Genomic DNA, 26,363 nt, shown 5'->3' with positions numbered 1-26,363 from the left:
GGTTTTCCTTTTGTCGATAATACCTTTACTCACCATGTCCATCTTGTGACTTACTATTTAAATTTTTTTAACATTTATTTATTTTTGAGAGACACAGAGACAGGGCACAAGTAGAGGAGGGGAAGAGAGAGAGAGAGGGAGACACAGAATCCCAAAGCAGGCTCCAGGCTCCAAGCTGTCAGCAAGAGCCCGATGCAGGGCTCGAACCCACGAACTGTGAGAGAATGACCTGAGCTGAAGTTGGACGTTTAAGTAACTGAGCCACCCAGGCGGCCCATTGTGACTATTTATCCTTCAAAATGTGATTCGGATATCACCCTATCTATGAGGACTTCCCTGACTTTTCCAAGGAAAGTTAGTTTTCCTTCCTTATCTAAGCTCCTATGACACACACATGCACACACACGTACTCTGCCTTCCCCCCACCCGGACATGTATATTTTTCTTTGGGCCTGTACCATATTAAACAGACATCATTTGTTTATATGTCTGCTCTTCCAACGAAGCTGATTAAATCAGGAAGTGGGTAGCTTTGATCTCCACTGTCCCACACATTAGTGATTAATAGGAGCTTGCTGATTTAATGTGTTTCATGAATGGGCAAACAGGGCATTAACCACTTAGTCCTGGTTCCATTAATACTGCTGCGGAACTATCAGATAGAATCTGAAAGGAAGAAAAGAAAAGAAAAGAAAAAAGCAGTCACATCCATGCTATCAGGTTAAATTAAAAAAGAAGGAGGATGGGGCGCCTGGGTGGCGCAGTCGGTTAAGCGTCCGACTTCAGCCAGGTCACGATCTCGCACTCCGTGAGTTCGAGCCCCGCGTCAGGCTCAGGGCTGATGGCTCAGAGCCTGGAGCCTGTTTCAGATTCTGTGTCTCCCTCTCTCTCTGCCCCTCCCCCGTTCATGCTCTGTCTCTCTCTGTCCCCCAAAAAATAAAATAAATGTTGAAAAAAAATTTTTTTTAAATAAAAAAAAAAGAAGGAGGAGGAGGAGGAGCAGGAGAAGAAGAAGAAGAAGAAGAAGAAGAAGAAGAAGAAGAAGAAGAAACGACAATTTTGAGTGTAATAATCTTATGTGGAAACTATGGATATAGCCATTGAATAAAAAATAATCAAATCATATTTTGTGGCATAGAAGCTCATGATATAACTTTTTATTTATTTTTTTATGTTTATTTTAGAGAGAGAGACACAGAGCATGAGCTGGAGAGGGGCAGAGAGAGAGAGAGAGAGAGACAGAATCTAAAGTAGGCTCCAGGCTCTGAGCTGTCAGCACAGAGCCCATCACGGTACTCAAACTCATAAACTGTGAGATCATGACCTGAGCTGAAGCCAGATGCTTACCCAACTGAACCACCCGACGCCCCTCATGATATAACTTTTTAAGAGAAACTGTGATAGCATTTTTTATCTTATTAACATCGTAGTGATTTATTTCTCTTTATAACCCTAGGGTAAAAGCTCTACCCCTAGGCCCAATTCCCCCCCAAATTATATAACTTTGGTTTCTAGCGGAATAACCTGTGGTCTTCCCTCTGAGACTACAGGCAGTCTCTTAAATTTTCAGAAATGGAACGTCACCCTTGCTCCTGGGTATTGTTCTTTTAATTGACACTTTAGAATTACAAGGTAGTAGGCTCTGGCCTTGGAGTGTAATTTTGAATTTTTCACTATTCAACTTCTTCACAAAAAAAAATCCTAGCTGAAAGAAGTGATATATATTTTTTTAAAGTGTAGGCCAGAAGAAGTGGGATTTACCTTGACGGACAGGTTTTAGCCTTGTGTTCTCGCCACTGAATGGTGTAATGTTGAGCAAGATGTTCACCTCTCTGTGAAATAGTCCTTTCATGTGTAGAATGGGATCATAGTAGGTGTCTATCTCTTAAGGTTAATCAGAAGATTAATGAGCTCATGTATGTAAAGTGCTTAGAACAGTGTGTGGCAATGGTAAGTACCTTGGGAATATTTGTGGTCATTATCATAAAGCCATTGAGAAATTTATGCATATACATTAGGTCTCAACAAAAATGCCTTCAAAAATTGTTATAATACTATGCCCTGCACTTGCTGATGGTGATACAAATAACCCTGTGAAAAACATTTCTCTAAGTCGTAAACTCCTTGTCCAAAATAATATTCATTATGTTACTTAATATTCATTACGCAATTTCTAATGTTTATTTATTTTTGAGAGAGACAGATAGAATGCAGTGGGTTGGGGCAGAGAGAGAGGGAGACACAGAAACAGAAGCAGGCACCAGGCTCCGAGCTGTCAGCACAGAGCCTGGCTCCGGGCTCGAACTCAGGAGCTGTGAGATCATGACCTGAGCCAAAGTCGGACGCTCAACCCACTGAGCCACCCAGGCGCCCCATGTTATTTCTAATACAAGGAATAGATGGCAAACTTCAGTGTTGAATTTAATACCAGAAAAATATTTTCTCTCTTGAAGAACAGATACCTTTTCTATATGAGGTTGAAAATTATACGCCCCCTTTTGCTGTGGGGAAGAATTTGCCAACAGAATCCAACATTTCAACCTTTGGAGGAAACTTCAATGTAAATGCCTGTGTTGCCACGATACATCTGCTTTTGTGATAACCCGATGAAAATGGAGTTCCATTTTGCTCACAGAAATTAAGGAGTCTATTCAGAAAGCATGCCTCAAAGATGGCCGACTGGAGCTGAGAGTGGAGATGGGCCAGGGGACCGCAGAAGATGGGGGCGAGCTTTTCCTCAGAAAATAGTCCCTTCCACACGGAGTAACTGTGAAGCCCCCACTTTTGATGCGGCAAGTCATTGAGCGAGAGGGTGTTTGATGGTGCAGGGCTGTAGGCTGAGGATCCCCCACACGCATCCCAGGGCTGGCATGAAAATGGAGATAACGCCTCTGCCATCAGCCAACATCCATTGTTTTATTTTCACAGCCTGGCAGCTACCTGCCTCAAAACTGATTCTCACAGAATTTGATTCTCATATTCTCTTTCCCTGCCCTTCACCTGACATTTATTTCAGCATAAATAAATGCGGCTTGAGGCTGCCTATTAAATATCACTCTAACAAAAACAAAGAACTCACCTTCATGTGTAGAGTATGTGTGTTCATAAACCGTAAGGCAGGGTTGAATGACAGTAATGGTCAATTTTAAATATATTTTCATTTTATAATAATGATTACGTTGTAACTGAAACTAACATAGGGAGGGGGAGCCAAAGAAAGAACACGCAAATACATGGACAATACATTTTGAAGAACTTCTTCTCAGGGGGGAAGAAAACCTATCAGGATGGATGCGGTGGGATCCTTTTGTACGTCCATGTTTTCCTTTGTCTCATATTTTCTATACTTAATGTTATTAGACCACCATTAAGTCTGGACCAAGAGCATTTGTCAACAGTTGAAGTCATTTTCTCTTTGGCCACAGCTGCAGTTTGAAGTTATTCATGATGACCCCGTACTCAAAGGGCAGCAATAAAGTGACCTTCACCATCCAAGAATCTATTCAAACAACTAATATACATGTTAAGTGGAAACCAGGACAGATGGCAATATCAGCCCCAGAGTTCTTTGTCATTTTTGGAGACTGGTATTCAGTTCTAGTCTAGATGGTGCATTAGCTCCAAAAAAATCTCTTCACCATAATAATCAATGTTCTAGGAGACCAAGGAGCTCCATACATGGTTTTCTGTTAGAATATCGAAGAATATTTAATATCTCACAATATTTGGAGACATCTGCATGGGACAAATACAGAAAATTGGTACGATTGGTAGAGGCTTATGTATATAAAGAGGTTGAAAAGAATTATACATGGTGATGATTCCTTCACTTGGCAGATATTTGTAAAGGACTTTCTAAGTGCCAAGCACGGCACTCTCTGATGAGGATGCCATGGTGACCAAAGTAGTTATAGTGTATTAACTACCTTCCAAACCCCAGTGAAACAACTGAAAAAGAATTCTTTTAAAGGCACACGTGTATAAGGATAAAAGCATGGGATAGCGGACAATAGCAACAAATCGTTTAAGCTGGAAAGGGGATGTAGATGTAGAAACTGATTAAGCAAGCCCCCAAATTGCTGAATCCTAAAACCAGCAGTGGGCAAAGTCGGGAAGCAATGCAGTTTCCGCCGAAGCACTCCCAAAGGCTCAGGAAATGGCCTCTGTGTGTATCTCTCTCTGGAACTGGGAAGTGAACATGAGCCTAACCACTGGAAGATTGACTAAAAAGCAACCCTGGACCCCCTCCGGATTCCTTCATTTATCCATACATTCGGAACCCGGAAGTTTTATTCCATGATTAGGACAAAACAGGGAGTCAGTGGACTTGGGACCATCCGGAGGAAGGGAGAACAGTGGTACCACGCTAAAAATAATGGATTTAAGTGAGAGTTCACATATGGAATGTTGAGATCTACAGCCTTCTTCCTCACTGGACTCAGAGAATCCTGGCAATCAGATTTCTGCAGGAGAGATACTTGAAGAGTATTGGGGGAATTTGGTCAGTCCAGAAATTAAAAACCAAAGGATAAAAAGACTAGGGATCAGGGACTCCTTAAGGGAACAGCCTAGCTGGGTCACCCTAGAATAATGAGCATATTTGACCAATTTCCGTATGCTCGCAAGCTCTTTACTCATAATTGTGAGTAGACAACGGTGGATCGATGCATGTTTTATGGAAGGTATCTACTTTGACATACAGACCAAAAACAGATGGTAATACCTGGCAGGAAGCAGAGACTAAGAGAAAGACAAGATTTTGCTTCATTGTAATGAGGAGAGTGTGCTTATAAGACAGGCACATTCAGAGAACAACAAAAAATATGCCTGGAAGTTAAAAATATAATAGCAGACATGATTAAAATAAAAGATTGGAAGATAACATTGAGGCATTTTCCCAGAAAAGACAGCAAAAAGGTTAAAGAGATGAATAATAGGTGAGAAGGTTTTTTAAAATTAGTCTAAGGATTCTACTTCTGAATAACAAGAATTCCTCAGTATGAGAAAAAAAATTACATGAAGGAAAAAATCATCAAAAGAATATTCTCAGAATTCACATGAGTTTCCCTACTGAGAGGGTCATGGAATGCCCAGGACGGTAAATAAAAATAAACCACACTCATTGGGACGTTTTACAACACTGGGGACAAAGAAAATACCTAAGAAATTCTGTAGCAAAAGTACAAATTTCATAGATTGGAGAATGTACCCGAATAGTATCAGACCTCTCTCAACAGCAATAGTGGGCAGCTAGAAGACAGTAAGTGCCTTCAAAAATGAGGAGAATCATTTCTAATCTAGAATCTATACCCAGTGGCCCTACTGATTATTTGTTAGGATAGACATACCTCACAATAGCATACTTTTTAAATATATAAGATTCAGAAAACTCTAGCTTTCACAATAAACCTACGGAGGATGTACTTCACCAAAAAAGAGAGAAACCAAGAAAGTAGGATATAAAGGATTTAGAGAATCAGGAAACATAAACTGTAATCCAAAAGAGAGCTTTGAAAATTCCAGGGTGACATCTGTGCAGCAACTAGTTTAGAATGCAACCAGGCAGAAGGCTCCAAGCCATTTCTCCAAAAAGAGGAAAATGTACAGAAAACCTAATATATTTAAACATACGGAGAGATTTAAACAACTAGAAAAGAGGATTGAAAGAGTGATAAATTATTTGAAACAAACTGAACAAGATAATTATTAATTCAGAGTGGGGATTAGTGCAAATGGCGGGCACGAAAACTGTATACTCCATGACTCAGCTGAGAATATATAATAATACATAATAATGATTCATTGGTAATTCTCATAACAATCACTGTTGGTCTGTGTTGGGAGAATGGGCTCACAGACAGACTTCGTGTGTTAAGAGTTTGTGTAGTAAGCGTAGCTAGCAGGGGAGTGTGAAGGGGGAACTTCTCTTCCAAGAGGGAACTCAGTATTCCATGTCTAAAACTGAAAACTCGAGAAAAAGTAATATGAGCATGATATTTACAAAAATAGTCAAAAATGCCAAAACATTCAGCTGGAAGAATTGAAAGTAGTTGTTTCAGGGGAAATGAAAATGGCATTGGAGTGTGCAAGCAGCAGCTGTTTTCCCTAACAAGCCCCATAAAGTGGCCTCTTTAAGATATGTTCATTGTTACCTTGAAAAAATAAAGAGCAAATTAAAAAAAAAAAAAAGGCTAGTCTTAGAATTTTCTTAGAATTTACAGCCTAAAGAGGGATATGATATAATTACATAGATATGTAACTATAACTACCAGTTGTGCTAAATGCTGTGACTGAAATGTCTCGTTTAATCTTGTGTGAACACTGCAAGAATGAGAAGGCGCCCATTCTTAATGAGGAATGTACCAACCCCAGTAGTTGGTGAAAGATCATTATGAGTGATGAACTTCAGAGAAGAGTAGGGAACCATCAAATGTGGCATCTGTTGGGCTGGGGTAACTAACTGTGGGATGCTACCTGGAGCGTTCTATTTAATAATGGCAAGGTCAGCCGCTGTGACCATGGGAAGGATCATATTCACCTGGAATAACCTTCCCTAGTTTCGGGCCCTAGTAACAGAAATAACCACCTTGGGTCACCGACCAGGAGAACCTGTTAGGACATCAGAGCTCATCTGTTCTTAACTTTATCCTCTCCTTTTGCAGCTAGGAAGACTCAGGCAGGCCCCAGAAGGTTTAGCAGTCTGCCCCAGGTCTCAAAACCCACTTAATTCCAGAGCCAAAGCAAGAATTCGGATCTCCAAGTACCTTATCTAGAACTCTTCTCTACAATTATAGAAAAACATATAGATTGACCTGTTAGAGAAGCTGAAATTAAACTAATTATCATAGTGTTGCCCAACAACAGAAAACTTCATATTCTTTGTTCAATGATGAAAGAAAACATTACAAAAAACAATTACTTTCTCTATTTGAATTTTTCATTGTTGTCTAAATTTAGTACCTGATAGCAGCTTAGGGATGATCAATCTCTTCTTTGTAAAATAAAAAATTTAAACTTTATATTCATCAGTAATGAGGTGAAAATCTAATGGCGATAACTTGTTACAATAGTTCCAAGAAATGCCTATAAAAACTGCAATATATATGACTTGCACACGTTCTCATTCAGTCTTAAATAATGGCTTTGCATTTACTGTAGCTGATCATATGTAGAAAACATACTATGTATCTTAAATTTTAATTATGTTAATGAAACATATAAAAAAGTATCTCCCCTCCAGAGGAACCTTATAATTCAAGACAGCGTGTGCACAACACACACACACACACACACACACACATAATCAGACCCTGGAGTTCCCTGAAAAAAAGAATGATCAGAGTCAAGAGATCCATTTTCACCAAAAGAAAGCTCTTTTTTAAAATGTTCACATGGCTGCACCAGAACCCTGACATTTTAGTCATGTCTACGCTAGTCAAATCTACAACAGCATTTTGAAATCTTGGTGTGGATCGTGATATCACGTACTTGTACTCTAATACAGGATTCACTATCACCCCCCGCCCAGTAGAAGCTTACTACAAGTTCAGAGAACAATACTATGGTTATCAAAGAGAGACTGTTGTAGGCTTAAATGTTTTCTTTCATGCAGTAAGGAAGCTTTGTAATAATTAGGCCCGGATATGATTTCTGATTCTAAGATCTGATTGGAAAATTCCAAGAAATACTCAGGGTGTCCCAAGGAATAGTTTACGGTTGTATTGACCCTGTGATTACTGTCCATTCAGAACAGAGATTCTCAATGATATATAGGGAAGTAGCACATCGATGTGATGACCATTAGAAATGATCAACTGGACCGCATGATATCTATGAAATTTCCCTTTGGGAATCAGGAAGTACCTATGATTGGGTAGATTTAGACAATAATTTTAAAATATATATATATACTTGAGAATTTTACCATGTTCTCTTAGTTGATCAGTTAGAAGGAAGGTTAGCACTCAGGTGTATGATCCCTCATCTGTGTTTTTGTCTGTAATGCTCTAGAAGGCTCTGGAAAGTTCAAGGAGCCCCCGAAGGATTATTGTTGGAAGATTGCATCAGCAGGATAACTTGAATTTGAACAGTTCTTCAAATCCAATGCATATTTGACTGAGGTATGCATACTTAATCTCTAGATTACTGAGGCAAATATGGCAAGAACAGAAAAGGTGACAGAAAAGTTATTTCTGTAAGTGGGAGAGTGAATCCTGTGATTGCAAGTAAGGAAATGAGATGTATTTGTTTGTTACTGTCCCAGATAGTTTAGCTCAGGGCACTTGCTATGGACTGGATTGTATCCTCTACAAATTCATAATTTGCCCCCAGTGTGACAGTATCTGAAGATAGAGCTTTCAGGAGTTAAGTAAGGTTAAATGAGGTTATAAGGATGGGGGTCCTAATCCAATAGGATTGGTGGCCTTACAAGAAGAGCAAGAAAGATCTCGCTCTCTCTCTCCACGTACACACACCCAGGAAAGACCACGTGAGTGCACGGTAAGAAGGCAACCCTCTACAAGCCAGGAAGCGAGGTCTCACCAGGACCTGACTGTTCTGCCATCATGACCTCAGACTTGCAGCATCCACAACTGTGAGACAACTTGTTAAGCCACTCAGTCTATGAGATTTTGTTGTGGCAGCCCGAGCTGACTAAGACAACACCACAGAAGCGTACCAGGGAGATCGGGATGTTGAAGCAAAGCGTGCATCAGGTACAGCGCAGGATCCCAGACCAGAGTCAGGGCAGAGTTTAGATAAGACCAGGGAACAGAATAAAGACAAGACAGGGGCTGTGCATGGAGCAGAGTCTCCGACCAAGAGGCACTGAACCAAGATTTGGCACAGTGAGTAAGAGCTTGGGCTTTGAACTTAACTAGTTCAAAACTTTTTTTTTTTTTTTTCCTCTACCATCCACAAGTTGCAGGACTTTAAGTAAGTTATGTAACTACCTCATTCTCACTCTAGGACTTCACCACTAATCCTACAGCGGGGACAATAATGCCTTTATCACATAGGCATTGTGAGAATTAGATGATTAGTATCTAGCAGTGTCTGGCCCAGGCTAACTCACATCTCTTTGAATTGGTAACCACATGTAGTAGCCAAAGTCCGAGAATTTGGGGGTCTAAACTGGTCTGTATTCGTGTGTTCCTACTCCAGATATTTACTGCGTACTTACTGTCCACCAGGCAAGATTATAGGTGCCAGAGAAAGAGCAGTGAGGGACAAAAAAAATCTACCTTCATGGCGCTTACATTCTAGAGAGTTAATGAGTCTAATGGCAAGAACCTGAAGTTGGCAGGCTCCTGAGTCCCCAGCCGTGTCCCATGTGCAAAAAGGTCTTGTTCTGGGCAACTCACACAGCCCCTGGGAATGGCTTAATGTATGTAAAAAGAGACAAAATGTATGTTGCCCCAAATAGCTTGTCACACAGGTGATAAATATTGCTAATTTCTTTTTCAAAACCGCGTGAAGGACTCTTGTTCGACACGGCATCTTGTAGAAAGCTATCATCACCCTCATTCTCTAAAAGCTTTTCTTCTCCTTCTCTCTTCCCTCAAAAAAGACAGGCTGTGTATAAAGACGGTGTTCTTGTACCAGAAAGAAGTATGCTTCGATCTATCCATTGTCCCATAATGTTTCATTTGCTTTCCTGAATCTTGTTTCTAAGAAATTTTAGCTTGGCAAAAAGGAAAACATATTTGAAAACAGTTTGGGAAATTAAAGCTTTGCAATGATAACTTTCTGAAAGGGGCCCCTTCATGCGGACAGCTCCCTTTCTTAATGTTTGTGGAAGTCTGTGTAAGACAGTTTGGGGAACCTCCCAGTGTTGGGGTGTGTGTGCAATCTACCTTTTCCATTCATCTTTCCCTCTCGATTCGGAAGGCAAGCTAAAACATTTGGACTTTGCTGCATAAATACTTGCAGAATAGATTTTGTTTTATTTGGTACCATTTACCATTTATTTGTGGGTGTTTCACTCTTTTGTCATCCATATGCAGAGCTAATCGGAAAATGGATTTGGTTATGATAAATAAACCATTCTTGGGGGGCACCTGGGTGGCTCAGTCGGTTGAATGTCTGACTTCGGCTCAGGTCATGATCTCACAGTTCATGAGTTCGAGCCCCGCGTCAGGCTCTGTGCTGACAGCTCAGAGCCTGGAGCCTGCTTCGGATTCTGTGTCTCCCTTTCTCTCCCTGCTCCTCCCCTGCTCACACGCTGTCTCTCTCTCTCTCAAAAATAAATAAAGATTAAAAAAATAATAATAATAATTAAATAAATAAATAAATAAATAAATAGACCATTTTTTTGTATCTAAAAACCCATTCTCGGGGCACCTGACTGGCTCAGTTGGTTAAGCATCTGACTCTTGATTGTGGCTCAGGTCATGATCTCCAGGTTCATAAGTTCGAGCCCCTCATTGGACTCTGCACTGACAGCCCAGAGAGCCTGCTTGGGATTCTCTCTCTCCCTCTCTCTCCCTCTCTGCCCCTCCCCCACTCATTTTCTCTCTCTCTCTCTCTCTCTCTCTCTCTCTCTCTCTCTCCAAATAAATAAAAAATAAGTAAATAAACAAAAACCCGTTCTCCAAGATGCTTCTCTGCAGTAACAGTGTAGTAAAACAAGTTGTTCCTTTGTTGCTTTGGAAATGTGTCTTATTCTCCTTTATTCTTTTGCGGCAACCTGAGTTCACATATTTACAATCCAAAATCAAAAGAGCTTAGGGAAGTACTGAGATCAGCTGCTCATCATTTTATGCCTAAATAAAAGAAAGGGAAAAGTACGAGTGTTTTTGCAAAACTTCAATGAATACCCAATTGTAGTAAATAAATAACCACTAGGAACAATGCTGAAAATAATTGGGCTGAGTCGAAAATTCTTTTCATGTTTAAACAAATTTGGGATTTCTTTTCTTCCCATGTAAATGCATACATGTACAGTTTTGCCCACTACTGAAGAGTATTGCTATCTTAGGAAGTCTCCTTCTTCTGGTTTATCACATAGATCATGGAAAGGTATGATTTTAGAGTTTGTTGCCTTTAATTAATAAATGAATCGTGCCAAATAAAGATAGCCTTTCAAATAGCAAATAAACTCTTACCAAGAGAAATTCTTTTATAACTAGAACACCTTTCACAGGACTAAGTCCTTTGTTAGTGAGATAAACTCTAGAAGTGGATTTCAGAATGAAGACCTCGGTATTTGTTTTTAGTCTTGTGAAAGCAATAAAGTGCTGACAAAGAGTACTATAATGTGTCACCCTAGTTAGAAATAAGTCACATTTAAGAGTGTTCTTTATTGCTGCCCTTAGCCAGGCTACCACTTTACAAAACAGCAGCAGGATGGTTACATTCATTGGAGCCCCACCTGAATACTATATACACTCTCTAAAAATGTCAGACCTTTAAGGATATTGGAGTGATTATAATACACCGTCATTATGTTCCCATTGGTTTAAGTCTGAAACATACTGAATCTAAAAGAGTAAAAGGGTATGTTTTTCCATTGCCTTTCATACCGTATTATTTCCTATAAAATTGCAACCCCATTTCAAAACATTCAGCTATTTCAATTGTGATTTTTTTTAGATAATGAATGTAAACACGGTTTTGACCTATACTTGTTTCTTTAAGTCTGGATGTGAAAATGTGTAATGCTTCCCATTCAAACCACAGTAGATTTGCATTATGGTTCCACGATGGGATAGGAAGATAGAACCTTCAAGCCATGGTATAGGGCCTACTTGGCTGTGAGAAGGCAGATGTGCGCAGATGACGGGAACGAAAAATGGGAAGGGGGTTTGTCGCCACATTGTCGAGCAGAAGGCATGAGACCAAGATTCGCAGCTCTGACTGCACAATAGAATCATCTTGGAGCACACCAGTCCTTGAGAGGGGTTAGCATGTAAGTTAAAGAATTGGCACGTGGAAATAAAAATAGATTTATAACCCAGAGCCTTTCTCTATGTTTTTTAAAAAGCTTGTCCATATTCAACAATTATACCTTTCTTTGCTTTTTTGGGGGGTATGGGGCGGGTAAGGTCTACATTTTTTACCATTTACCCCAGGTAGGCATTCAAGAAGTGCTTTGTTGCCAATCTGACTCCATTTCCAGCCACAGCCCTATGGAGTTTAGCTGGACGATGTCTTTACCTGAGAGTAGGCGTGCAGGTATATAATGCTCTGTGTGAATGAGAAGCAAAATTAGTTCTTTCAGAAATGTTCTCTTGGTTCTGATTAAAGATAAAAATAAAAGCTGTAAGTTTCCACAAATGCTACAAGTGTTTTTTCTTGCAATGTACCCATTTATATTTTCAACAACGTTGGTTTGTCTTTCTTGAAAATGTCCTTCATTCAAGGACCACACTGCAACCGTAGATCATTTATGGATAATTTGGTAGATGATAGACATTTGAAATTACTGTGACAGGTGTTTTCGCATTGTTTTTGCTGATCTGATAAAAAGCATATTGCCAGAAAAGAGTGTGGAGAACTTAAATTCCTCAGAATCAATTTTGAAGCACCCTTTTGAAATGAGAATTGCTGTAAAGAAGCGTTTTGGAAAGAGGTGAAGGTGGGGGGAACAGTCCTTGAGATGAAAATACAATTCAGTAAAACAAATTTACTTCTCTGATGGGGACTATATACACTGTACTTTAATTTATTCATCACTGTTATTGTCCTTGAAATTGTTTTCTGCTACCGTCCACATGATGGCCCCAGGAAGCCCAGCAGAGAGCCAAGGGAAACAATTCCACCTGTGCTCCTGGTGAACTATTTCAATATATTTGAATATATTTCAAAGTAAGAAATAAGAACTTACTAAAGAGACAAATACTGCAAGCTGAAGGCTAAAAAATACGGAGAAAGGATCTCTTTTATATATGACGGTCCACAGGTGCCAATGTTATTCTGTAAAACCAGTGACACCTGTGTTAAGTAACGTATGTGGGAATAAAAATTGTTTCATATAACTTTTGCTGTGGAAGGTAGCATTCCATAAGCTCATCATATTTTTAATCTTGACTTAAGAAAAGAGGGGCGCCTGGGTGGTGCAGTCGGTTAAGCGTCTGACTTCAGCCAGGTCATGATCTCGCGGTCCGTGAGTTCGAGCCCCGCGTCAGGCTCTGGGCTGATGGCTCAGAGCCTGGAGCCTGTTTCCGATTCTGTGTCTCCCTCTCTCTCTGCCCCTCCCCCGTTCATGCTCTGTCTCTCTCTGTCCCAAAAATAAATAAAAAACGTTGAAAAAAAATAAAAAAAAAAAAAAAAAAGAAAAAGAAAAGAACCGCTATGGCCATTTTAAAAATATCTCTTTGCAAGAACTCCTTCTCTTCCTTCTGTGTCCTTCCCCCCATACCCGCCCTCCCACGCCCAACTCCATCCACCCTCCCCGTTAGCCAAAGGCATTTGTGAAATATGGAGGCACTTATGTCGTGCTGTTATTTGGTTGGGGCATTCTTTTTTTTTTTTTTTTTTTTTTTTTTTTTTTTTTTTAATTTTTTTTTTCTAACGTTTATTTATTTTTGAGACAGAGAGAGACAGAGCATGAACGGGGGAGGGGCAGAGAGAGAGGGAGACACAGAATCGGAAACAGGCTCCAGGCTCTGAGCCATCAGCCCAGAGCCCGACGCGGGGCTCGAACTCACGGACCGCGAGATCGTGACCTGGCTGAAGTCGGACGCTTAACCGACTGCGCCACCCAGGCGCCCCTGGTTGGGGCATTCTTCATAAATGCCTCCTGTATTTAGAGGCGGTTTGAGGAGGTCAGCTAATGCAATGTCACTTCAATGACTTGTTTGAATTTTGGATGCAAAGAACCCTGAGCCGATTCCCTGAATTTGTCATAATCATAATTGAGTTATCCACAGCTGCTTCATTAGATTTAAGGTCCTTTCAAGAGAATATTGATTATTACAGCTCTCGATTATCCAATAGCAATATTCATGAGATGCCCTCTTGTCCAGCTCCTCTCCGCCTGACTCACTAATAGGTCCTGGTTTCCACCGTTCTCCTTTTGTAGGCACAGCGTCCCCCGAGAAGTTACCGGCTCATAATGACACAGCGATATAAAGCAAGACCTTCAGTTCTTTCCGAGGTTGTTCATTGCTCTCCATAAATCCTTTCTGTCCCCTTTCAGTCTACCCTCGTGTTTGCCATTAGAATTCTGTATCTAAAACTCAAAAGCAGGCATGGCATTCCAGATCTTACCCTTCTTGAGTGGCTCCCCTTACCCACCTTGGACTTTCTGTGTAGGGAGAAATGTTACGAGAAACCCTGGAGCCAAAATGTGAAACGTGTCATTCCGGCTAGACGAAATAGTGAAATGGGAACATTAATGGTAACACATGCCAACGCAAGTAAATTAATGTATCTTTTAAGGTGGTTATATTTAACAACGTGTGTTCTCGCCGAGAGGAAAAAAATATATATGTATTGGTCACATAGGAACTTTTCGCTCAAATAATTCATTAGTCTGTTTAACAAAGGGTTTGAGAGCATCTAGAATATTCCAAGCACTTGTCTAAGCAGTGGAGATTTAACAGTAAACAAGACTGACATGGAACTTACGGTCTGTTGACGATACTGACAAGTAAGGAGGCAGTGACACCCCTGTATCACAGGGACTCAGATTGGAGAGAAGAGGGTTCTACAGGATCTAGAGAAAGGATGCCGAGAGAGCGGATTGTCAGAAGAATCTTCTGGAGGAAGGCGACATCTAAGCTGAGATTCAAAAGAAGAGAAATTAGCTGAGCTGACTGGGATAGTGATCTAGGCAAAAGAGAATCTGGCCTGTGCAGGGAATTGGAAAAGGCTCTAGAGGAATGAATGAGCAGGCGCAGGGTGGAGTAGAGACAGAAGAGGCTAGAGAGCAGTCGCGCAGGGTCCCAGTCAGAGGGACACAGGATGAAGGGCAGTTTATTGCCTCGAGGTACCCTTGGGTGTCCAACTGAGGTTTTCAGTAGGCAGGGCCTGCATTGGCAAAAAACGAAGGATGATTTGATTTTGAAATTTATGACTTAGTAGGGAACTTATAAGTATAATTCAGAGGCAGCTAAATCTCTTAGGATTCCTTGGCTAGTTTTCTAGAAAATTCTTTGACTTGGTTCCTGTTACATATTTACAATTCACCAAATGCTGTTGCCGTAGCTCTTTTCCTCAACACATCTTAGAGTTCTGTGCCTAAAACATTTTGTTGCTGAATTAAATGTTTCCTATTCTAACTACTCATCTTGAATTTCCCCACGTTTTTGCAACCAGAAATTAGTATGTTTAAAAATGCTGTGGTCTGCCATGAAGAAGTACAAAATGGCAAATATAACAGCTTATAGCATCACACCTAGAGTTGATTCTGTGCAAGTTTAATTCCCTGCGCTTGTCAAAAGTTGTTAAAACATTGCTTGCCTTTTTTGAATGTAAAATGTGGGCAGACATGTACTAATATATCAAAAAATGACACTTTGTCAAAGAGGGCTTTCATGGGAGAATGTTCTGAATAAAATGTTTTCTTTTGAAAAGAACCCGACCTGTTTAACATTCCAAAGCAAACACAAAAGAACACATAATGCCTGAACCTACTGCCAGTCATGACTGTCAGTTTCATTTCCCCTTTCATACTTTTTTTTTTCACATTCCAAAAACGGTTCCTCCAAAGAATTATCAGTTTTATTCCATGATAACCCTGGTTTGAAGTAAAATAAAAGTAGCTTAGACCCTCCTCGAAATGGATTCTTTTCAGACTTCCTAGCACTTCTAATGGCATGAAGATGATATGGTTGGCTATGTCTACCGTTAGACTCTATGTAATTATATGTGAAGCAACAATTCCCTTATCTATTAGGAACACTCGCTGAGGCTAACTGTAGTTCGCTGTTTGGCAGATGAAATACAGAATTAAAATCTCACACTCCTTTTCAAGTTTTTTTTCGCCCCCCAGTCATTTTAAAATCTTTTAACCTAGGGAAAGATGGTAGCCAGGAATGAATGGAAAACAGATGGTCTTTAAAGGCCTTAGCAAGATTAACCAAGCAGATGCGCCTATACGTTTACCCCTACTCATTTCTCAAATAGTACTTCCCCGTTATGGTTGATTGGTGACGGAGCCCCTTCTTTGGATCTTCTGACGATTTCCGCAATTCAGATAACGGGTGATAGTTGGAATGTTAAACTGAAAATCAATAGATAATTGGCTTTGATCACAACCTCTTATCATCTTATCTAAAGAGCAGGGATGGCTGTCTATGTTAACGCACGTCCTTGGCGGAGAAATACACTAAGTCTAGCTCTTGAGTGGGACTATCGTTCATTGTTTAGGGTACCAGGGAGAAGGGCTGAAAGAAATAGAAACAGATGGCAGTTGAGGTAATTGAGATACGGTATAGCTTGAAGGCATCCTGGAATGCCACCTGATAGTACTAGCGTGAAAAGAAGAGAAATATTCTGCACAACTTCATTTCACATGTAAGCTGAGCCTGCTCAGAATGAAAATTCCTCAAGGGTAGAAGGAGACGCAAAAGGTTTGAGCTCGTATCAGAGCATGGCAGGAACAGATGCCCCCGCCGGAAAGGTTCATTGGAGAGTAGGAGGTCCAGGTTTTAATAAAATACTAGAAAATTCTGTGTATACTGTTATGAGCAACTGAAGATGACTTCCTTAGAGCTCTGCGATGACAAGTCGGGACAGTGAAGTGCAGAGCTACAGAGTGAAGTTTTGCGTCCTGCCTCCATCTCTACTGATTACGCTGCCCTTGGCAGTGCCTTGGACTCCCCAAGCCTCACTTTGTTCACCTGTAAAATGGGCCTGATGATACCGCCTCGTGAGGCATTTAAGCTAAGCCAGTGCCGATACGTATTGAGTAATAAACAGCGCTATCATTAATGGATTTTGCACAGCTTAGCAGTGTTTCCAGCAACCACACCCCAGAGGAGAATATTCATGGATGTAGTTTTTCTCTTCACCAGGAAACCCAGCTCGATAGTTATTGTGGGTGGCTAAAATTCCCTCACATTCTTTGAGCCGGGAAAAACTGTTCTACGTTACCACCTGTTCTCTTGGTTCCTAGGTATATAAATCATGTGGTGTGTTTAAACAGAAGTTAAAATCAGAACATTTCCTTGAAAACACTTTCTGGTTACACCATCAGACTGACTCAAAGAAGGTTTTCTTTTCTTTTCTTTTTTTTTTTTTACACAGATCGTTAACACACTTTTGAATCATTTGCTAAACACAGTGGTTTCTCCTAAATGTATTAAAGCCAAAAGTCATTTATAAAATTTAGATCCTTTTTTTAAGTTAAGACATTCGTATCCGTGACTATAAGCTATTATTACCTAAGAGGTGAAGGTGCATATCATCTGCACAAAGGTAATGCCAATGACCTATCAATCGTGGATTCTTCTACATACATAGTGGTCATCCTCAATACCCTAATAAAAATGGCTCACTAGCAGTTACAACCGAAACCAACAAACGATGCAAACGAATCCCGATTCATCTTAATATTCAATTTGTACAGCTATCTTATAAATTAATTAATTTCAAAATGGATGAAGCAGTAACACTGAGGTTTAGCTAATTATGTGCGAATTAAATATAAGCATTTAAAATAACCATTTTAATTAAATACAAGACTCAGGCAACTAATCATTAAAAGTGGAATTGGTAACTTGAGATTTATCATTCTGAAACTACTTGCACCACATTTCTAATGAATTCTTTCCTCTACTTAAACGAAAGACAAAATGCATCTCCCCAAAGTGGCAGCTAGTAAAAGGTAACCCTTTCTTGAGTCGTTGTCTGTTTGAAATTGAATCCAAGCAAAAGAAAAAAATTTTTTTACTTTGCTACAGTCTCTTAGATTCAAAACTGTAGTTACTATTTGCTAAACCATTTCCAGCTTGACTTATATTTTAGTCCTATAAACATCTAAGAAAAAACATAATATCTGTAATGGCATTTGTTACTGCAAAAAAAATGGATATATTTTGCAAGAAAAAATTGTATCAAAATTTTTTTTAACATTTATTAATTTCTGAGAGACAGAGAGAGACAAAGCATGATTGGGGGGTGGAGGGGGAGCAGAGAGAGAAGGAAACACAGAATCCCAAGCAGGTTCCAGGCTCTGAGGTGTCAGTACAGAGTCCAATGTGGGACTCAAACCCACAAACTGTGAGATCATGAGCTGAAGTCGGACGCTTAACCGACAGAGCCACCCAGGCGCTGCAGAAAAAAAATTATACTTTTAACAGAGGAGGCTCTGAGGAAGAAAAATCTGAATAATTTGTGATTTAATTTTTTAATGAAAATAATAATGTATTACAATTCAAGAATAATGAGAAATAATGCTTTAAAAAGTTTCATTTTATATATAGTAGCTATATACTCCAAACTTTATATTTGTAAGAACATAAAAATATCTTGCTATGTTCAAATTTGTCTATAGTAATTTGTATATGTTTAAAGAAAAAAACAGTGGCTACTTTTTAATGGCGCAACGTCACTGTCACTTAGCATAAACCCTGACACATGGTAGATCTTAATAAACATTTTTAGATTGTGTAAATATATTGATACATTTTATAAAATACCTTTGAAAAGGTTTTCTTTTGAAAACAATTTATTGTTATATCATGCCTCCTACGTACTCCAAATACCAGATAAAGATGAAACGCATCAACTTAACCTTCTGAGGGCGGTATGCTTTTCTGCTGTCCTGCAATCAATTGCTTTTCTGTATTCTGGAATTAGTATAGACATTGAGAATCTGAAAGGGAGCAATGCCTCTGCTGGCTGAGAAGGAGTGATTTAAAGGCAAGTTGGCTTGTTTTGCTCCTTGTGCTTAAATACCTGCAATTACTGATTGTCACATTTTTCTTCTGTTGCAAAAACTGAGCTAATTGAAGGCACCACCCTTAGGGGATGAGTTCTGCAGTGTAACGAATGTTGAGTGCCCTCTTGAGTTTAGCATTTTAATTATTCATAATTACAGTGATTTCTGTTTATTTGAGAACTTTGGAAATAATTCTAGTTTCTGTGGTGGAGGCTTTGTTTTCTTTTGTCTTCTGTTGAGGTCAGCAGGCCTGTGAGCATGTGAGAAGTTCTCAGAAGCAACGGAATCCAGTTTTCTGGCTAATAAGTGGACACTATTGATGTGTGCCATGTTCTGAAATAACCGAATGTACTTTTTTCTACCAGCTCTCTGGTTTCTCTAGGACTGTTTGGCTGATAATGGGATTGTGAGGTGAAGAGCGAGCAAGGATTCTAGCAGAAGAACTCGAAAAAATATGTATGAAAGTGTGTTAATCAGAGAATAAAATACGAGAGATTCGGTAGCGGGCTATTAGCCAAATGTATACAATTTTAAGGTCTTTTCTTTTTCTTGAAGAAGTGTGTGTGTGTGTGTGTGTGTGTGTGTGTGTGTGCGCGCGCGCGCGTGTGTTGCACCCTAAATACATTTGCATACAAGGGACCCAGGTAAAGATGAATATTCTAGCCATTTTGGACAACACTAATCTTCATGTCTACTATTTGCAAATAAACATTAGTAAGAATGATGTACTGGGACTGGGCTCCTACAATCTCTTTAGATGTTATATACACTCTTATAATAGCCTGGAAAAACAAGGAAATATTACTTTAACAAAAAGAGTTTGGCACTGACAACCTGTTTTCATTGCAGTCTGTTTCGTTTTCTCATCTCTCTTCTTCTTCTTCTTCTTCTTCTTCTTCTTCTTCTTCTTCTTCTTCTAATCTCTTAAATACAGCACTTTAGTTCTAGAGCCAAGCATGTACTCTGCAGCTAGAGAATTACTCAGGTGGCCTGGTATTCTCTATTCAACTTAGGAGGAAGCAGCAATTGCTTAATATCTTCAGGTAGCTGCAAAGGTGAAAGTGATCGATATGGATAATCATCATATTGGTGGTAAAAGGCAGTCTGGAGATACACGATGGGTAGCAGTCTTAAGAAGCGTACGCTGAACCTCTCTCACCTAAAAAACCTCAGCAGCCAGATCAGAAGCAAGGTTCTGCTGCAGGAACATTATCTGAAAAGGCATGTTGGGTAGCCCCCAGTTTGTGAGACCATCTCTAATCAAAGGGAATTGACAATGACCTCTCCCAGGGTTAGGCTCAAATATGAGCCCTGCTGCTGTTCATCAGCAAATTGTTTCATAAAGGAACCGAAGGTATCATTTAAAAAAAAAAAAAAAAACAAGGAAAGAAATGGTCTGATCATCCAAACTACACCTCTTCTTCTTCTTACCACAACACATTTTTAACCACAGCTACTAAGGAGCAGAAATTAAACAAACAAACAAACACTACAACAAAATAAAAGACTAACTGGGAAATCACTCGTCTGTGTCTCCACCCCCAGGTGCCATCAAGCAGGGAACAAGCCAAAAGGGCAGACAGTAGGTGAGAAGACACCATGGAATGTCCACCAACCAGATAAGCATCGCTGGATCATTGAGAAGTGTCTGAATGTAGGTATGTGCGCTGAAGACATACTGTGCTCTCCGTTCTCGAACTTTCCGTACCCCTACCCCATGTGTTATCCATCTGCCATCTCCTCAGCCTTTTGAAAGCACTACTTGGAGTGACACCACGCATGTGCACCCAGACTCCCTTGGTGGCTCTCCCACAGGAGATCCTCCCTCCTCTTCCGGCTTTTCAAACTTTCTACAAAATGACTTTAAGCTGCCTCCTGTTCCCCAGTCTCAGAATTCCTGTAGAGAAACATTCCCCACTGACACCGAGCCTTATTGCCCAAACACAGAAAGCCTTCTGATTATCTGAAATACCTTCCCCAAATCCTCCTTGCTGGTTTCAGTTCGGATTTTCCTCCAAGACCTAAGTCAACCTTCACCTCCATTACAAAATTGTGCTGATTTTCCATCCCAATTAAGTCCTTCCTTCCAAACTGCCATAGAACTTGGGGTTATACCCCCTCTCTGACATTTGACAGCTTGTACCGTGTATTACTTTGTCTCTCCTGATGCGTGTGCCCTGTGTCCTCAGTGTGCCTATTTACTTCCGGAAAGGTGGGAACTGTTGTATTTTTTTTTTTTTTTTACCAGAATCCAGGGTGAGGAGAAGTGGGCATGTCATGAGCTGCCATGACAAACAAGAGGACAAAGCGAGATGGTTAAGAACACAGACTCTGGAGCTAGACTGCCAGTTTGAGTTTGAGTTCCTGCTCAGCCAGCTAGTAACTGACCATGGCAAGGGTTCTGTTTTTTTAATGTTTATTTCTGAGAGAGAGAGAGAGAGAGAGAGTAAGTGGGGGAGAGGCAGAGAGAGAGGGAAAGAGAGGATCCAAAGCAGGCTCCATGTTGACAGCAGAGAGCCCGATACAGGGCTCAAACTCAAGAACCATGAGATCATGACCGGAGTAGAAGTCAGATGCTTAACTGACTGAGCCACCCAGGCACCCCAACCATGGCAAGGTTTCTGTGCCTTAATTTCCTTATCTCTAGAATGGGTATGATAATATATCCATCCCCTTGAGTTATGGTAAAGCTTAAATCAGCGAAAAGAAAAGTGCTTAGAATAGTGTAATCCATATTGAATCACACTCAAAAACTGTTAACCTGTGTATTACTGTGTATACATGGAATAGTCCATCTCAATTAATTTTTTCAATAATGTTATAATAGCACATCATTCCCATTCTAAAAAGAGGAAATCCATGGCCCTGTGACGTCAGGCCATTGCCTAAAATCACAAGAAGAGGGAGAATGACAACCAATATGTCTGACCTTAAATCCTGGGCTATTTCACTCTGCGCATTTTCACACATTGCACATTGCCTCACACCCTAGTTACTGCTGCTAAAAATGAAATGTAGAGTTTAAACCAAATTATGCTGAGATTTCACTAGACGTGACCTTGAAAGATCTTCTCAATGTGAAAAGTTTTAGTTGACTGTAAATACTTTTCTTATGGGCTAATCCAAATGCGGTGGGATGGTAATTGCCTTTTTTTTTTTTTTTTTTTTTGTCTGTTTAGTTTGACTTAGAGGCTGAAATTCAGCTCAGCAAGTATTTCTGTTCCCAGGCACTGCAGGAGAAGGGTAGAGAAAATACCAAATGGGTAGTTTTGCCATAGGGTTTTTGACCTATGTGACTCGAGTCATAGAAACAAATGGGAAACACCTCCCACATTTGTAAAACTTACATTCCCAGGTCCCCTTGAGATTGGTTCTTCCACGTTTCCTTCCTCGCCCCCTGTCATAATATGGTCTGGATGCAGTACCACTCTCTACAAAAATAACACTTTGGGGTTTGGCAGAACGTGCCATTCAAGAGGAAAGTATAAAAAGTAGAAGTTTTCAAATCATTGTATTCTATTTGAAGTTATTTGGGAGAATTTTCAAGAAGTCCCGTTAAACTTGGCAGACCAGCCCCTCTTGGAATATCTTTATTTTCTAGGAAATCATCAAGTCTGGTTCGTGTCACTGCCAACATTCCTTGGCTGCAGCCAGTCCGTTTGTGCATCTGTAGCTCTTAGTACTGAGCTGGGATGTAGTAGATGATGGATAAATCCTTGGTTCAATGCAATGTTGTTACTGATACGTTAAATATACTCTGCTCTCCCGGCCCACCACTGAACTGCAGAATAACTTCAGAGATCCTCTGTATACCTGAAGGAACTACCTTTAGGTGAAGACTTCCCAAGAGATGGGATTGGAAGGACTAACGTTTTTGAACATACTTACCTTATTCTAAGTTCTTTAATTCACATAAACCATTTCATTTCATCATCAAAGTAACCCTGCGAAATAGGTATTGTTATCCTGCACTTACCGACAAGGAGGCTAAACTTCAGGGTTTAACCGATATACTTAAAAACCTTGACACAAGGGCCCCTGGGTGTCTCAGTCCATGAAGCGTGCCTGACTCTTGATCTTGGCCGAGGTCATGATCTCACAGTTCGTGGGTTCGAGCCCCGCATCGGGCTCTGCGCTTGACAGCACAGAGCCTGCCTGGGATTCTCTCTCGCCCTCTCTCTCTGCCCCTCCTCTGCTTGCACCCATGCTCGCTCGCTCTCTCTCTCCCTCTCTCTGTCAAAATAAATAAATAAACTTAAAAAAAATGAAAAAGTAAAAATCACACAACTGGTGAAAAAGCATTTCTATCACAAGTCTAATCCAAAGACCAGCAAATGACGAGGCAATTAACGGGGATGAATTGAGCCTCCATTCAGTCAGGAAGGAGGAACTCTGTCAAAACAAGTGACTCAGGCACGTCCGATAATCTCCTCATGCCTTGGTTTTCTCATCTCATGTGATGTTATTACAAGGATCAAAATATTTTAAAATTTATTTATTTATTTATCTTGTACACGTTTATTCATTTTTGAGAGACAGAGGGAGACAGAGTATGAACGGGGGAGGGTCAGAGAGAGGGAGACACAGAATCTGAAACAGGCTCCAGGCTCTGAGCTGTCAGCACAGAGCCCGACACGGGGCTCGCACCCGTGAACCGTGAGATCGTGACTTGAGGCCGAAGTCAGACGCTTAACCGACTGAGCCACCCAGGTGCCCCTGAAGATCAAAACGTTTTATTTGTGAAATAGCTTTGGAATTATCATTGATGCTATAAACATTAAGTTATAGTTAATGGGTTTGGAAAAAATAAACACTGAAACAGTTTAGAAGCCCCCAAAGGGTTTGATACCCCTAGCAGGTAATAGAAGGGAGGGAGAGTCAATGAAAGACAGCAAAGGCCAAAACCAAGCAAATGCCATGCCTGTGTGGGATTTTGGAAGCGGATCTAGAAAAGACTGCTCTAGTACGGATATCGATCCAATGCTGTGTAGGCATCAGTTACTAAGTGGCAGTTACTCATAAGTATGTTACATCATGTTTTAAAATGTAGATATAATGGCCGTAATCACTAAAGCCAAGGACTGGATTTAGGATAAAACAGTGTAAATGAGGACTGTGCCTATGGAGCTTGTACCTTGTACAAGGAATAATTGTGTGGCAAGCTACTCATTGGAAGGATCAAGAGTAATGCTGTCCTTAAACACATGGTTCTAAAAGTATGTGTGTACCTAGGGGCCTTAATAGGCGCCAGCCTGCTGCTTCTTGAAACAATCTCTTCAAACGTTTTCCATAGGAATTAATGGCACCTTCAAGTTGCGCCTGATGTCTGGTTTCGACCTTGTAAACGTTAAGGGAAGTAAATGTATTGGATGAGTTTTAAGCATGTGCTTCAGTTAAGTTACTATGCTAGTAAAAACAACCCTGTCTTATAACCTGTAAGGTGCTTTCCAGTCTTTAGCATTTAATTGCATTCCAACTGAGCTAATAAGTCATTAACCTCAGCATCTGACCTAACCCATGTACTTAGATGTACAAAAATTGGCCACATTTGTCCTTTTCTTTTTTTAAAGATTTTATTTTTAAGTAATCTCCACATGCAACATGGGGCTCAAACTCACAACCCTGAGATTAAGTTGCATGCTCCATTGACTGAGCCAGCCAGGCGCCTCACTGTCTTTTCATTTGTTTACATGATAAGTTCCAGAAACCACCTACCAGATTTTTTTTTAATTGTATTTTAACCTGAAGGACAGCAGCAACCTTGCTGATACTTTAAACAATATTCAAGAAGTCAAAGAGAAAGTAAGAAACCACTTTTAGGGGCACCTGGGTGGCTCAATCAGTTAAGCGTCAGACTCTTGATTTTGGCTCAGGTCATGATCTCACAGTGAGATCATGTGAGATTGTGAGATTGTGAGATTGAGCCCTGCATCGGGCTCTGCACCGACAGTGAGGAGCCTGTTTGGGATTCTCTGTCTCCCTCTCTCTCTGCGTGCCCCACCCCTCACTCATGCTTGCTTGCTCTCTCTCAAACATTTAAAAAAATAAGTAGTCTTGGGGCACCTGGGTGGCGCAGTCGGTTAAGCGTCCGACTTCAGCCAGGTCACGATCTTGTGGTCCGTGAGCTCGAGCCCCGCGTCAGGCTCTGGGCTGATGGCTCGGAGCCTGGAACCTGTTTCCAATTCTGTGTCTCCCTCTCTCTCTGCCCCTCCCCCGTTCATGCTCTGTCTCTCTCTGTCCCAAAAATAAATAAATGTTGAAAAAAAAAAGAATAATTTTTATAATACTAAAATTATGTTTTTCTGCAAAGCACTGAAATATAAGGAGGAAAATTTTCCTACTACTTTTACTTAAAAAATATTCATGAACATGGGTTCTTCAACACAGAACAGAATAGTACCTGAGAGAAGAGTCATAAAAATTATAATACCTGCTGTTACAGAGTACTTGTTTTAGGCTAGACATTTTTAAATAGATCATTTTTAGTCTTCAGAATGTCCCTGCAAGATTTTGTTTTCTTCATAGATCCTCTTACACAATTGGGGCTCAGATTCATTAATAAACAGATTAGTAAACTAGTAAATGGCAGTGCCATAGTTTAAACCCAGATGTTTTAGACTCCTATGCTTATGCTTTTTAGCTATTAGGGAAGCCATTTTTCTCCCTAAACAATAGAAGGAAGGAGTGAAAAAGAAAAAGTCGTAAAACAAAAACAATAATAGTAGCTACCATTTATTAATGTGCCACGTACTGAGGTAGGTGCCACAGGGTGCCCTTTAATTCATGAACCTAATTAACAGCTCCAAAGGGGTTCATTCATCTCCGGTTTTTGAAGTAAACTGGATATTAATATTTTCACTTGCCTTGTGAGAACTTTAAAGTTCAAAGACACTGAGTTACTGACCCAAGATGGCACACCCAGCAAGTGGCAGGACCATCCTGATGATTTCCAAAATCCATATTCTTTCTGCAGAATATTACAAGCTAAAGTATATTTCTGATTCATAAAATAAAGACTCTGGACTGCTGCATGCTTATCTTTTTTTTTTTCCTCTGAGTTTATTCTTAGACTGATTTTAGTTTTGTTTAGAAATTACCGAGCTTTCGGTTTGTAAGGAGCTTTCAGAAAATTATTATTAATTCTGTGAATATGTACTGCTTTGTGTTTAGCGTAATGGTGCCCAAGTTTACACTGAAGTCAGATTTCAACATTATAAATCTCATGTGCTCAGCTTATATTTCATAATCCAGAATTTCGCTAAGAACTTAAAAATTAAAACAGATTTATTAGGTTCGGGAAAACTGCCTCGCATGCATAAATTACTGCTCTGGAATACCACAAGTTACAAACACAACCGAATAGCTTTCATCCTAATCTTGCAAGAAGCCTAGGGCAGCATTTTTGCGTTCATTCATTAAACAAGTGTCTACTGATTGCTAACTATTTTCATAAGCTCCGTGCTAGGGAGATTGGCAGATAATAAGAACACAAACACCCCTACCCTTAAAGAGCTTTACAAATTAATTAGGGAGA

General features: G+C 40.2%; 1 protein-coding gene across 3 annotated transcripts in view; it reads left to right on the top strand.

The window, feature by feature from the left end:
- HS3ST5 (heparan sulfate-glucosamine 3-sulfotransferase 5) overlaps window positions 1–26,363 on the top strand; it is a 153,642-nt gene that overhangs the window by 34,907 nt on the left and 92,372 nt on the right. For 2 of the 3 annotated variants that reach the window (XM_003986477.6, XM_045057928.1), the window contains exon 2: window positions 20,375–20,487. The gene's annotated coding sequence lies outside the window, so the exon portion shown is untranslated. The remainder of the gene's footprint in view (window positions 1–20,374; window positions 20,488–26,363) is intronic. The other variant, XM_019831102.3, reaches the window with a different exon arrangement.

This window comes from Felis catus, chromosome B2 (assembly GCF_018350175.1).
Source record: "Felis catus isolate Fca126 chromosome B2, F.catus_Fca126_mat1.0, whole genome shotgun sequence".
Lineage (NCBI taxonomy): Eukaryota > Metazoa > Chordata > Mammalia > Carnivora > Felidae > Felis > Felis catus.
Note: the sequence above shows the minus strand (reverse complement) of the source record. Positions and strands in the feature narration are given on the sequence as shown.